This window comes from Ictidomys tridecemlineatus, chromosome 8 (genome assembly GCF_052094955.1).
Source record: "Ictidomys tridecemlineatus isolate mIctTri1 chromosome 8, mIctTri1.hap1, whole genome shotgun sequence".
NCBI lineage: Eukaryota > Metazoa > Chordata > Mammalia > Rodentia > Sciuridae > Ictidomys > Ictidomys tridecemlineatus.
The window spans coordinates 40542161-40557077 of NC_135484.1; the positions used below are offsets into that span (position 1 = coordinate 40542161).

Sequence of the window (14917 nt, forward strand, 5' to 3'; positions counted from 1 at the left end):
CTAGTGACTGCATTTGTGTCCTGGGCTAGAAAAGGAAATCTTCTTGGTCCTTCTTATTCATCTCCAAATCTGAGAGAGAAGTCAGGCCTGTGTTAGTCAGTCTCTCCTCATAAAAGACTAATATAAAAATTTAAGCCCCTTTTAGCATCTGCTGAAGTGAGAATCCACGCTGTACCCCAGCTGTGTCTACTGTTGAAGAAGGCGTCAACAATACCAAGTGTCCTTTTCTCCCTTTAGACCATTCCTCCTGTGTGTGTGTGTGTGTGTGTGTGTGTGTGTGTGTGTGTGTTTGTGTGTGTGAGAAGACTTTTTCATCACTTTGACAACATACCTGAGAAAATTAAATGAGTAAATATTTATTTTGGTTCAATTTCAGGCTCCATTGCTGTGGCCTGAAGTGAGGCAGATTACCATGGCAGAGAGCCTGGCTTCAAAACAGAGCTTCTCAACTCATGGAGATCAGGGAAATGGTGAGGGGAAGAGAGGACTGAGGAATATGATGTACCCGTCCAGGGAATCAACTCCAATGGCCTACCGTCCAACTAGGCCCTACCGCCCCCACAGTTTTGACCAACTCCCAATAGTCCTGTCCAATCATGAACCCATCAGTGGATTGATCCACAGATGAGGTTAGAGCTCAGGATTCGATTCACCTTTCTGTAGAGTCCGTTCTGAATGCTGGTAGGTTGGGGTCCAAGCTTTCAACACATGACCTTTGGGCAACATTCCAGATCCAAATTATAGCAGGGTGCCTCCTTCTCTTTAGGTGTTCTGTGTTTGTTTATTGTTTTCAATCACAAATAATGATCCTTTTTCAGTGTAAGACCTATCACATTTGGCTTGAATCTGGTTCCAGTGGTGGTTGCTCCTCCTGCTGAAAGGCATTTCTGATCACTCAGATTCAGTCTTCTGGCATGGTTCGCTCTGACCACAGCTGTTTGTCATTTTATATTTCTATTATGAGAGAGAAACCTACCTACTGTATTCGAAACTGACCATCCAAATGAAAGCATTTCTCTTCTTCCAAAGAGAATGTTTGGAATGTTCCTGGAAGCTATGGGGGATATGGAGGGAAAACCCCGGCTCATTCGCGAGCACATGTGACAAAAAGCATCCAATAATCATAAGGGTATCCTTATACATATATTCAGTGCCCAAAAAGCACAAGGTATTGTGATAGATACTGTGAACAACATAAAGCTGTGTTATATACATTTCCTGCTGTGAAGTGCAATTGAATACAGTCAATCAGTGGAGAAGATGTTCCTTAGAGTGATCCTTGAATTATAATACGAGGTCAGCCATTGACGACTGTGGTGGTGAGGATCTCATATGGGGCAAAAGACTGAGTAAGAAAGAATAAGCCAGAAGTAGAGAGCCCTTAATAATGTGGCTTTGTTAAAACACCGTTGAAGGTTAAAATAATGAAAGCTTTTTGAGTCTATAAACATAGGGTGATAAATTCTATGCAAGACATTAAGTTTGTACTTCTTTTAATACCTCATAATTCATTCAAACATTTTCTTATAGATTTCAGTAGAATTTTTAAATCTCTTCAATGTGGGCCTCGTCTCTTCTTGTCTCTTTTTTTAAATTTTTATTGGTTGCTCAAAACATTACAATGATCTTGACATATCATATTTCATACATTTGATTCAAGTGGGGTATGAATTCTTACTTTTACCACGTGTACAGTTTGCAGGATCACATTGGTTATACGTCCAAGTTGATACATACTGCCATACTAGTGTCTGTTATGTTCTGCTGCCTTTTCTATTCCCTCCCTATCCCCCCTTCTGTCCCCTCCCCTCCCATAATCTCTCTCTACCCCAGCTACTGTAATTCATTTCTCTCCTTTTTTCCCCTTTCCCCTCACATCGTCTTATATGTAATTTTGTATAACAATGAGGGTATCCTTCCATTTCCATGAAATTCCCCTTCTCTCTCCCATTCCCTCCCACCTCTTGTCCCTTCCAATTGGTAATCTTCTTTTCATGCTCTTCCAGCCTGCTCTGTTTTGAGTCCCCCTCCTTATATGAAAGAAGACATTCAGCATTTCTTTTCTAGGGATTGGCTAACTTCACTTAGCATAATCTCCTCTAATGCCATCCATTTCCCTGCAAATGCCGTGGTTTTGTTATTTTTTAGTGCTGAGTAATATTCCACCGTGTACAAATGCCACATTTTTTTAATCCATTCATCTGTTGACTGGCATCTAGGTTGGTTCCACATTCTAGCTATTGTGAATTGTGCTGCTATGAGCCTTGATGTAGCTGTATCCCTATAGTATGCTCTTTTTAGGTCTTTGGGAATAGTCCGAGAAGGGGAATAGCTGGGTCGAATGGTGGTTCCATTCCCAGCTTTCCCAGGAATCTCCATAATGCTTTCCAAATTGGCTGCACCAATTTGCAGTCGCACCAGCAATGTACAAGTGTACCTTTTCCCCCACATCCTTGCCAGCACTTGTTGTTGTTTGACTTCCTAATGGCTGCCATTCTTACTGGACTGATTTGGTGTCTTAGAGTGGTTTGAATTTGCATTTCTCTGATTGCTAGAGAGGGTGGGCATTTTTTCCGTGTATTTTTTGATTAATTGTATATCCTTCTCTGAGAAGTGTCTGTTCAGGTCCTTGGCCCATTTGTTGATTGGGTTGTTTGTTTTCTTAATGTTTAATTTTTGAGTTGTTTGTATACTCTGGATATTAGGGCTCGGCACATTTGTATTTTTAAGAATTGGCATAATCAATGAAATGTTCCGCACACGTTTGTAGGAAGATTAACATAACACTCCAGTGACAATACAGTAGTAGAAGGATTGATTTGGACTGACAAGTTGTTCAGTGAATGATATATTACCCATAAATTTGAATTCTCATTATCATAAGGAAGCAAGGTGAAAATAAGAATTTAAGAGAGTGTTGGGGATGTGGCTCAAGTAGTAGCTCCTTCACCTAGCATGCGTGAGGCATGGGGCTTGATCCTCAGCACTACCTAAAAAAATAAATAAAATAAAGATGTTGTGTCCACTAAAGGCTAAATAATCAATATTTTTAAAATAGAATGTAAAATAGTCCATAAATGTTATATACAAACTGTGAAAGTAGATTCTTCAACAGATTAATTGTCTACCTCGAACTAGAATCAGTTGCCTACTGATTTGCCTGGATGATGTTCTCAATTCTGGTTTTTTTTTTTTTTTTTTTTTTTCATTCCACTGGGCAAACATCTGCAGGGCTTTCTTGATGGCAACATAGTGATTACTGAGCTCTACCCTATTAGAAATACAACTAGTTTTCAACTCATGAAAGTCTATAAAAGCCACTTTTTTAGAAGTCTCTAAACTTTGGAACTATTCAATGATACTCTATTTTTGCCAGCAATACACAATATATATATTTTTTAATGTAAAGGGCAAGGTATTGAACAGACACTTCACAGAAGAAGCAATACAATCAATAAATACATGAAAAAAATGTTCAACTTCACTAGTAATGAGAGAAATGCAAATCAAAACTACTCTAAGATTTCATCTCACTTCAATCAGAATGGCAATCATCAAGAATATCAGCAATAATAAATGTTGGCGAGGATGTGGGGGTAAAAGGTACACGTATACATTGCTGGTGGCACTGCAAATTGATGCAGCCAGTCTGAAAAGCAGTATGAAAATTCCTCGGAAAACTGGGATCGGAAGCATCCTTTGACCCAGCTATCCCACTCATTGGTTTATAACTAGAGGACTTAAAATCAGTATACTAAAAATTCATTAAACTTCATTTAAATTAATACAATTTAACAAAGTGAATTTAAATAACATTTAATATAGATTAAGTCATTTAATATTAAGTATATAATAAAAATATTAATAAAATTAATTTTAATAAAAATCCTCTTAGTGGTTTTAGAAACTACAGGTATCAGAGAAATATTAGCTATATATTCTACTTTTGTCTGTTGTCTCATTTTGCCTAACTTAAGCTAGAAACTTTTGTTTATCTTTTATCTTAATTTACCAAGATAAAAATGGGAAGACAAAACACCCAGTAGCTACACACATCAGCTTTTCCTTTGTTTTTTCTAAATTTTGCCTTAACATTGACATTATTTTATCCAGTATCCAGGTATTATGTTTTTATGTTAAAAGCATATGCCGTTTGATTTCAATCTCTTTTCAAATACATATATCTAAATCCCTGTTGCTTCTGTCATACTCACCAGATGACTATTATAGTATTTTAATTTAATCCCATCTTGATTTTTGCTTTAATCTAACAATTATTTGGAATTGTTTCTATGGCCCTAATTTCATTGTATATGGAATTTTTTTTTTTTTTTTTTTTTTGAGGAGTCAAAATTCTTCTAATTTTAGATGCACAAGGAATTGCAGCGTGTGTGATAACACCTTTACGGAATTGGCTGGCGTTTTCATTGTGGTCTAGGGCATGGTAAATTTTGGTGGCTGTAGCCTGTGTGTTTGAACATGATATGTAGTTTTGTGTGCATGGTACAACTTCTTGGTATAGCTACTCAGTCAGGCTTCTTAAGTGCATTACACAGCTCTTCTCTATCCCCTCCCTGCTTGTTGGTGGTTCCTTGTTTGGGTTCTGAGAGAGGGATGTTCAGTTTATGCCTTTTAATCTGCAGGGTTTCCCATGTTTTTGCTCTATATACCCCACGCTGTGGTACCCCAGATAACTATCTTATTGTTGTCCTGTGCTCTGTGATCCCTGGTATGTAATACTGAAAGCATGAAGCAGCCTGTTACCTCTCAGCTTCTGGAAGTGAACTGTTTTCTTGCACGTTCTATATTTGCTTTTGTCTTTTCAACTTGATCTACTCTTTCATAATCTATTTTTGTGTTCAGTCCTTGAAATTCTCATTCTTATTTTGGATCACTGAGCATTTCAAATGTCCTCTTCTAATTTCTATGAGGATTTGGTGGTAGAAGGAGAAAGAGAGGTGAAACATGCTCATTTTCAGCCTTTAAGATTGAACTTCAAATCTTAGTGTAGTTTTGATTTTCACTTCTCTAAGTGCTAGTGATGATGAGCATATTTGCATCTATTTGTTGATTAATTTTATATCATCTGGGGAGAAGTGTCTGTTCAGGTCTGTGGCCCATTTATTGAATGGGTCATTTTATTTATTTGTTTGTTTGTTTGTTTGTTTGTGTGTGTGTGTGCGTGTGTGTGTGTGTGTGTGTGTGTATTTAGATTTGTGAGTTCTTTCTATACCCTAGAGATTAGTGCTCTATCTGATGTGTGATGGGGCAAAACTTTTCTCCCAAGATGTAGGATCTCTATTCACCTCCCAGATTGTTTGTTTTGTGGAGAAGAAACTTTTTTAGTTTGCATCTATCTCATTTATTGATACTGGATTTTAATTCTTGTGCTATAGGAGTCTTATTAAGGAATTTTGGGACTAATCCCATATGATTGGAATTAGGGCCTACTTTTTCTTCTGTTACATGCAAGGTCTCTGGTTTTATTCCTAGGTCCTTGAATCATTTGAGTGGAGTTTTGTGCATGGTGAGAGATAGGGGTTTAATTGCACCTCCCTCCAGTTAGAATGTCAGCGATTTTTGAAAATGGCAGCTATTATGAAGACAACAACAATAAGTGTTGGTGAGGATTTCAGGAAACATGTACACTCCTACACTGTCGGTGGGACTGTAGATTGGTGCAGCCAATATGGAAAGCAGTTTGGAGATTCCCTGGAAATTTGGGAGTAGAACCACCATTTGACCTAGCTATCCCTCTTTTTGGTCTATACCCAAAGGACTTAACAACTGCAAACTACAGGGACACAGCCACATCAATGTTTATAGCAGCAAAATTCACATTAGCTAAATTGTGGAAACAACTTAGTAGATGAATGCATAAAAAATGTGGCATTTATACACAATTAATATTACTCAGATACTTACCCTCTCGCTCAGTCCAGGAGACGCTAGCGACCTTCACTACCTCTGTCAGAGCCTGGTTGGGACAGCTGGTGCCTCGGAGAGGACAGGCTGATCCTGCCTGCCTCCCATGTACCCTTTGTCACAGGGAGCGACATTAATGTGAGACCAAATAAAATCCAGTCATAGACATTAATAGAATATCTCAAAAAAGTATTTAATAAAAAGGCTAGCAAATACAGGGTCTTTAATGAAACTTTAATAAAATTTATGAGACAAGGAAACTGAAAGCACAATATTTTCTTAGGAACTTTTCTGTTTGGTGTTATTCTTTACAATATAGAAGCTTTTCCTAAGAATGCAGGGAGTATGAAATTTCTAAGGCTATCTTGCTGTTTTCTCCATTAAACCCCTTGTCTTAAAAAAAAAAAAAAATCTTGAATCTATATTAATCTTTGTGATTTTCTGAGTACCTGTATAACATATTTTTCTCAAGAATGCAGTGAGGTCGCCGTTTCCAAGAGCTCTTAAATTCAGAAATATAAGAAGTGAGTTTCCAGGCATTGAAACCCAAAGGCTCACCTAGACACGATGGAGTGAGCAGAATATATAAAAATCTCTCATGACAAATCTGAACTCTGCTTTTCCCAACCATGTGAAGTCTACTGGAATCAGATTCCAAGTAATTTGGCAAGTGGAAGCCAAATATATAGTTTGATATTCTTCTCGGGAGTAAGCCGTGTGATGTTACAGGAAGGCAGATTTTAGTGCTGCATTTCTGATTGTATCCCCCCAAAAGTTGTTCCATGCATATCATGCAAGAATGTAACCTCCAAAAAATGAATAAATAAAAAAGAGGAAATTTGACGTAAGAAGGCTGGATAATATTTGCATGTTCGTGTGTTTTTACCACACATCATACCTTCTTATTTCTTCCTTGCTCTGATTTGAAGCATATGCTTTCATTTTTCATTTTGGCTTACTATGTTATCACTTAATAATAATTCAGTAAATTTACTTAGAACAAGAAAGTCACGTAATGACTCATGTCTTAGAGATGCTTTCAAATAAAAGTAATTGTGCATTTTGTACCATAGAGTATTCCCAGTGTTTCCTAGAATTGTTGCAACTGACGCTGGAAGCTTTGAAATAGAGCAGGAGGCATAAGGGCTGTGGCTTGTGACCCTTCCCAAAGTATGTAAGATTGATAGACATTGAATGCAGATAAAGAACTATGCATCATTGAATTTTTTCCTGTCACTAAAATGCTAGTAGAGCTCAAGGAATTGTGAGTCTCTTTGTCTACAGTACAGGAAAAATAAGAAATTTAAAGACTTGAGTTCCATACAATTTCTGATAACATACCTTAGGTTCTCAGCTTAAAAACACAAAAAGAGAAATGTCATCATTTTCCATAGCATTTGGAAACTTTTCATAGGTTGGAAACTTTACTATCAGAGCTCATCAGTTCTCAGACATTTATATGTTTTGAATACTTGGCCAATGTGACTCTGGGATGCGTCCTCCAGTTGTTGTTTCAGTGATTTTGTTCATGCCTAACAACTGGTGGCGTCTTAATTTTGGTCAAATAATGTAAATGTTAAGGTGAAATTTAGAAATAAGAAAGGAAAAGCTGATATGTGTGTAGCTACTAGGTGTTTTTCTTCCTTTTTTTTTTTTTTTATTTTTGTAAAGTAAAACAAAAGATAAACCAAAAGGTTCTAGCTTAAGTTAGGTAAAATCAAAGAGGAGAAAAAAAGAAGATAATATTGCTAATACTTCACTGCCACCTGTAATTTCCAAAACAACTAAGAGCATTTTTATTAAAATTAACTTTATTGACATTTATATTAAGTTATATAGTCGATATTAAATAATTCAATCTATATTATGTTAAATTTACTTTGTTAAATTGTATTAATTTAAATAAAATTTAATGAATTTTTAAATATAAATCATAGTATAATTTAATATAAATGGAATTTATATTAAATTATCAATAAATTTAATATTTATTGATAATTTAATATAAACAATATCAATTAATAAAATAAATTTAGATCAAACCATAGTATTAATAAAAGAAATTTAAATAATACTACTAATAAGATTAATTTAAATTAGATTAATTTATATTAAATGATAGTATAATTTGTATTTCAAAATATATTAAATTTTGTTTAAATTAATTTTAATAAAAAGGTTCTGAATGGTTTTAGAAACTACAGGTGTCGGAGAAGTATGTGCTATGCAATCTGCTTTTTCTCTTCTCTGATTTCACCTACTTAAGCTAGAAACTTTTGATTCATCTTTTACCTTAATTTATCAAAAGGTTGTAACTACTCCTATTTTAAAGCTTTTCATCTTTCAAAAACTGTTGTTAGCTTATTTCTCTCCCCAACTTGTTTTGATCCAATGTTTTATAAAATGTGTTTATAAGAATTATTGTAGAGCCCCCAATAGTATGTAGATAAGCAGTCCAGATATTTAATGATACATTCTTACTAATTAACTTTTCCATTGGCAATGGATCACGTGATCCCACTTTGGGGTTGACTCAGAAATACTCTTCCTTCTGGACATGTTTATCATCTGGAAAACTCAATTAATGTGAAGTGACTTTCGTAGAGAAATGGAAATCGGCAAAATGGATAGGGGTCATAGAATTTGGATTCAAGGCATCTTAGAATTTATCCACTAAGCTTCCTGTTTAGGTCCTCCCCATTGGAATTTTCGCTTGGTAGTTGTACAGTGTTATCTTGGATAAACTAAATATTCTCAACGTTTTGCAACACTATATTTGGTTTTCATGTACTCTAAATCGGAGACATCCTTCTTATGGGTTGGGTTTTTCTTGTTTCCTGTAATTACATGTATCGTTTTTATCTTAATGCCATTAAGTGAGGTTGGAACTAGTGGTTCAAGAAGGCTGCTCTGTACAGTTGCTCGCTAAAGTACATCAGAATTGATAACTGGTGATGATTATCTGCTACATTGGAACAAAATTCTATAAACAAAAAGTGCTACAAAAAACAAAACAAATTTTTTTTTTAAAGTACTATAGCAAAAAATCACAACAACAACAACAACTAAAGAAATAAAATAAAATACCCAGTAGCTATCCACTTACATATACCAGCTGTTTTGCTTTCTCTTTTTGTCTACAAACACATGAGTACTTTTTCAAAAGGCCATGCTGTAAAACATAAAAAAAAAAAAGGGTTATGGCTTCTTTAGAATAATGCTAAATATTTAGAAGATCCTGGAGTACAGCTCTGGCCCTATTGTCCGGGGACACTGGCAACGGTGTAAAGGTGGGTTTAAAAAGAGGATGCCCTGGTCCACCAAGTCCAACTCCAGCTAGGTTACTAAGAGGCACAGCTGCAGAACGTGGAACCAAGAGTGGATTCCCGTTGGTGCTTCTGCCAGCTCTTAATTTGGCTCCATCTTTAACATTTCCTGGTAAAGAGTTCTGGGAAAGAACTCTGAAGCACAGGTTGTTGATTTGGTTTCAGAGGTATGTCGGGGACACTTTTTGAAGCCCCTCCAAGCCAACTCCTCATCCACTTACCGACACCACCATAAGAATCTTTATTCAGCAAGTGCTGCATTTGGTCCTTTGGAATGTCCAGGATGCTCCCCATCAACTGCAATGCTTCAGGACGTTTGCCTTTTGGTGTCTGGAGATGAGCGATAAAAAGGTTTTGCATGAGGACTTTGTCCACTTTTCCTTCTGCGCTGTTGCCCAAAGTGGACGATTTCTGTTGTGCGTGGTCCAACATTTCTTTTCGGGGCTCCTTTTGTTTTTTCAGTTCTTCCATCTGTTCTTCCTCGAGATCTAAGTCTTCTCTCGGTCTGGAAGCAGAATCCAACAGAGCATTCGCTTGATCCAAACGTTCCCGCAGTGATGCTACTTCTCCTTCTAGCTTTTCGGCCTTGTTCTTCCATTCAGCTATTGACTGTTTTTCTTTGGCTAATTCGGCAGAATGCAGAGCTTTCTCTTCTTCTTGGAAGTGCTCTAGAACCCTTTTCAGGCTACTTGATGACAGGGCACACTGTACTTCTTGGTCCCGTAAGTGTTGAACCTCGTTTTCTCTTAGGATTTTTACTTTGGTCTCTTGAAAAATATCAGAATTCAATGTTTGAGCATCTCCTCTCTCACCAGGCAACTGGGCTTTTAGTTCTTCAATAGTTTTCTGCAAGTTCTTAATTTCCTCCTCTAAAATTAACTGGCTATACGCAGCATTCATCTGCTCATATTGGTACTTAAATTCATCCATTTCCTCCTCCTGCTCCTGTAAAGACTGAAGTAGTTGCATTTTACGCTGGTTTTGATTTTCAGTTATATTCAGATGGTCTTGAATTTCATCTTCCAGATGATTTTTGACTATATTCAGTTGAGATACCTCCAATTCTAGTTCTGTGATAGCATCAAGAGCTTCAGGCTCAGCCACTGGTACAGCTTGATTGTGCTGTTCCCGAAGTATTTCCAGTTCTACTCGCAGATAGTTGTTTTCTGCTTTCACGTAGGTAAGACTTCTGTCCTTTCTTTCAAGGGATTGCCTTAAAGTTTCATTTTCTCTTAAGGCCTGAGAACACTTATCTAAATCCTTTTGTAGTTGTGAACTTTTTTCTTCGAGTTTTTCAATAAAAACTTCTTTCTCATTTATGACTTGTGTCAATCGCTCCTCTTCTTCTATGTAAGATGCCAAAATTTCCTCAGTTTCTTTTTCATCAGCAGTCATTTGCTCAATATTCTTTTTGAGTCCTGCTATTTCAAAGTCCTTCTCTTGATTGAGTTGAAGTGCACATTCGTGTTTCAGCTTTAAGTAAGAGGTCTTCAAATTGTGTGCATTGGAGAGTTCCTCAATAGTCTGCCTGTGATTATTTGCTTCTTCCAACAGTCTTTTTTCTGCCTGGTGCAGTTTGGCTTCAGTCTCTTCTTTGTCTCTTTGGAGAGTCTCCGTGATAGTGTCTCTTTCTTGAGAGATCTGATTGTAAGCAGCAATAGATTCTTCCAACTTACGCCTTACATCGTCACGTGCTAAAATCAACATTTCATTTTCCGTCTTGAGTTCAACAGCAACTCTCGTTAAGTTTTCATTGAGCTGTTCCTCTTGAGAAAGATTTTGCCTTAGGTTGCTCACTTCAGCTTCTCGTTCTTTAAGCATGTCATCCTTCCAGTGACTGTTCGAGTCTTCGTTCAGAGAAGTTGGATACTTACTCTTAAATCCAGACAGCTCCTCTTCAAGTTGTCTAATGTGATCCTTAAGCCCCAGGTTTTCCTGCTGGAGGTTTAAACTATTTTTTTGTGACTGATTTAGCTGATCTACTAAATCTTCCACTTTACCTTCAAGCTTCTGCTTAGTTAAATGCAAATCACTGAGGCTCTGCGCATTCTCAGTTAACTTCTCCTTCTGCACATGCAACTCTTGGGATATGTTCATTTGCTCATCCTCAAGTTGACGAACTCTCTTTTTTCCATCATCTCGATCTTGTTCCAACTTCTTGATGACAAGGTCTCCTTCATTTTGTTGTTTGGATAGCTCATCTTGTATCAAAATCATGTGCTTTGTAGCTTCCTGATTCTGATGATCCAGTTCTTCTAACTCAGCTATCAGCATTTTCTTCTCATTGGTAGTCTGATTCAGTTCTTCCTCCTTTGCCTTCAAGTGAAGTTTTAAGTCTAGTAATTGTACATTCAAATTCACGTCTGTTGAAGCTCTGCTTTTCATGACTTGATAGTCACAGCTCAATTTTGACAGTGACATCTGAAGTTCCTCTTTTTCTTGACTCAATGATGACTTCTCTTTTTCTAAAGCTTCAACATGCATTTTAAGTTTCAGATTGTCTTCAGCAAGGCGGTTATCCTGGTTTAAACCACTTAGTCTCACGATTTCCTTCTCCGCATCAGCCAGGGCTCGTTGAAGCCTGAGCACTTCTTCCACTGCTGAATGCTGAGGAAGGGTTCTTCCCTTTTCTGCCACAGTAGAACTCTGCTCCCAAACTGAAATTTCATGCTGATGATCATCTATGTCTGGACTGTGGTTTGCTTGAAGAGTCTTGATAGTATTTAGTACTTTGCAGATTTCACTCGAGTCAGAATGGTGTGTTCCCTGAGCCTCAGCAATCTGCCTCGAGTGGCCAACTTCAGATTCCTGTTTTGCAACTTCAGTTGATAATCTGTTTGTTTCTTGTTGTGATACAATTATGTCACTAAAGTCCGTGTCATCATCACGAAAGGCTGAAGAATGACTACCGATCAGGGAACCGAACGGAGCCGGTGCGGTTGTTGTTGGCACACCACAAGCTCCCGAGCGTACTGATTGAGCAGCTGCCCGTAGTTGGAACATTTGATCTTGCAGTACAGTCTGTCCTGCTTTAAGATGGCTGACCTCTACCTCTTTCTGTTGCAGTTGATCTTGGCAACTTACAGACTGATGGTTTCTTTGTAGCTCTGGCGCTTCATGCTTTTCTTCCAGGTCAGTACAATACTTTTTCGGTCTTTCATTCTCACATCTTAGTGTGGAATCAGTGGTTTCCATTTCCTTTCTCCGACAATGATGTAAAGCTGCTTCTGGGTCTCCTAAGTCATCCAGAAGCATGTCCCTGGTGAGGGTGGAGCTATGGCCGGTGAGGAAAGCCAAGCTGCTCCCCACCTGAGCCAAGAAGTGGCCCAAGCCTGAGCCCAGGCCTCCAAACCAGGCCGACATCGTGGCCACTTCAGCGAGCCATCGGACCAGCTCTGAGAAGCGCGTCCATCACCATCCACTTCTCTGCCCCAAACGTCCTCCGGCGTTGCCGGGGTCAATTATGACCCAAGCGCTCAGAATTCCTCAGAGCGCGGGGTTCCTGGGGCTCCACCAACCACCAATCATCCCTCCCTGCCTGTAAACTCAGAAGCCTGTCCTGCGCTTTGACCAGGGACCTGCAGCCAGTAGCACACTCACCCCCTGCAGGGCCTCTGCTTCTTCCCTGCACTTGCCTGTCAGCTATTGGCTCACGGGATTGGGCAGGGTTGGCTGGGAGGAGCTAGAGATCCAGGAAAGTGTCCTAGTTTGAGTCCCAAGGCAGTGTGCTGTGGAGCCAGGAAGAATCAATGTTGTAGATGAAATCCAAAGGTAGTTCACTGGACAGTTCCCTCTTGTCTGGGAGAGGTGGGCTTTTTGTCCCATTCAGTTGCATTCAGTTGACGAGGTGAGGTCTCGCTCCACATTAGAGAATGGAATCTATTTAACTAAAAGTCCCCGATTCAAAAGTAAATGTCACCCCATAACACCAGCACAGACACACCCAGAATAAAAGTTGGCCAAGCATCTGGGCATCGTAGCCCAGGCGACTTAACATATACAATTAACCATCACAAAGTCTTAATCAGTCTCAGAATTCAAATTATAATATGGATTAGATTTCACTAAAGAACCATCTTTACCCTTTCCAAAAGTAAATTTTTGCTGTTAATCTATACATTTCCGAGTTCATTTGAACGTTATTTGGTCCTTGTTAATTCTGATTGAAGTTTATTTAAGTGCTCAAAAATTCCGCTTAAATTTCACTTAAGAAAATTTGTTTTAGAGCCAATGGGTTGATGTCCACTTAACCTATTGTTGTTTATCAGTGCCAAATATAATCCAGGTTTCAAGAGTCCAGAGTGAAATAAAAAGTTGAGAAATTTTCTACTATGGAGTAACAATCCTAAATGTAATTCCCATACCTCTGAGGATCAGAAGGAGTTAAGATAAGGCCCTGCTTTCCAAGGTGTTTAAATTCCAACAAGTTAATGAGGAGGCAGTTTTGTAGAGTTGGGGACAAAGCAAGGAGATGAAGCACGTGGGCTGTAACAGACATACCCATTGGGACCAGAGCAATTTTGGAGCTAAACTGACAGAGCGCATTTATAAGACCTCTCTCACAAGCATGAGTTGAACAGTAAATGACAACATAGTGTGTAGTTCTCACCTGATGGCTGGTGCAGAGAAAGTGGCCAACAAACAGAGCCTGCTGCCACTTTGTTCCTATTTGCTTTTTGTTTTGTTTAGGATCATTTTCCTTATTACCCTTTAGAAGGGGTTTGGGTTTGCTCCCATTACTCTCTTCCCAGAGCCCATTTTCAGGAGACTCTTTTCCTTGAGCTGTTCTTTCTCTATGTCTGTTCAGGAAACAAAACCTCAAGGTGGCAGAAATAAAATTTAAAAAAAGGAAGAATTTTAGGAAAATTAATGGTTAAGTAGATCCTAAGGATTATATGAATCACCTCATAATGTCTCTTGCCTTCAAGATAGAGCAAGTAGACATAATTACTCCGATTGCTATCAGAAACTAGTGACTGCATTTGTGTCCTGGGCTAGAAAAGGAAATCTTCTTGGTCCTTCTTATTCATCTCCAAATCTGAGAGAGAAGTCAGGCCTGTGTTAGTCAGTCTCTCCTCATAAAAGACTAATATAAAAATTTAAGCCCCTTTTAGCATCTGCTGAAGTGAGAATCCACGCTGTACCCCAGCTGTGTCTACTGTTGAAGAAGGCGTCAACAATACCAAGTGTCCTTTTCTCCCTTTAGACCATTCCTCCTGTGTGTGTGTGTGTGTGTGTGTGTGTGTGTGTGTGTGTGTTTGTGTGTGTGAGAAGACTTTTTCATCACTTTGACAACATACCTGAGAAAATTAAATGAGTAAATATTTATTTTGGTTCAATTTCAGGCTCCATTGCTGTGGCCTGAAGTGAGGCAGATTACCATGGCAGAGAGCCTGGCTTCAAAACAGAGCTTCTCAACTCATGGAGATCAGGGAAATGGTGAGGGGAAGAGAGGACTGAGGAATATGATGTACCCGTCCAGGGAATCAACTCCAATGGCCTACCGTCCAACTAGGCCCTACCGCCCCCACAGTTTTGACCAACTCCCAATAGTCCTGTCCAATCATGAACCCATCAGTGGATTGATCCACAGATGAGGTTAGAGCTCAGGATTCGATTCACCTTTCTGTAGAGTCCGTTCTGAATGCTGGTAGGTTGGGGTCCAA

At 38.5% G+C, this 14917-nt stretch overlaps 1 protein-coding gene across 4 annotated transcripts in view; it reads left to right on the forward strand.

Annotated features, from left to right (window-relative positions):
• LOC144366061 (heat shock factor protein 2-like) overlaps positions 1 to 12834 on the forward strand; it is a 59408-nt gene extending 46574 nt beyond the window's left edge. For all 4 annotated transcript variants that reach the window (XR_013424909.1, XR_013424908.1, XM_078019304.1 and 1 more), the window contains one exon: positions 12318 to 12834. The gene's annotated coding sequence lies outside the window, so the exon portion shown is untranslated. The remainder of the gene's footprint in view (positions 1 to 12317) is intronic.
• The last annotated feature ends 2083 nt before the right edge of the window (positions 12835 to 14917 follow it).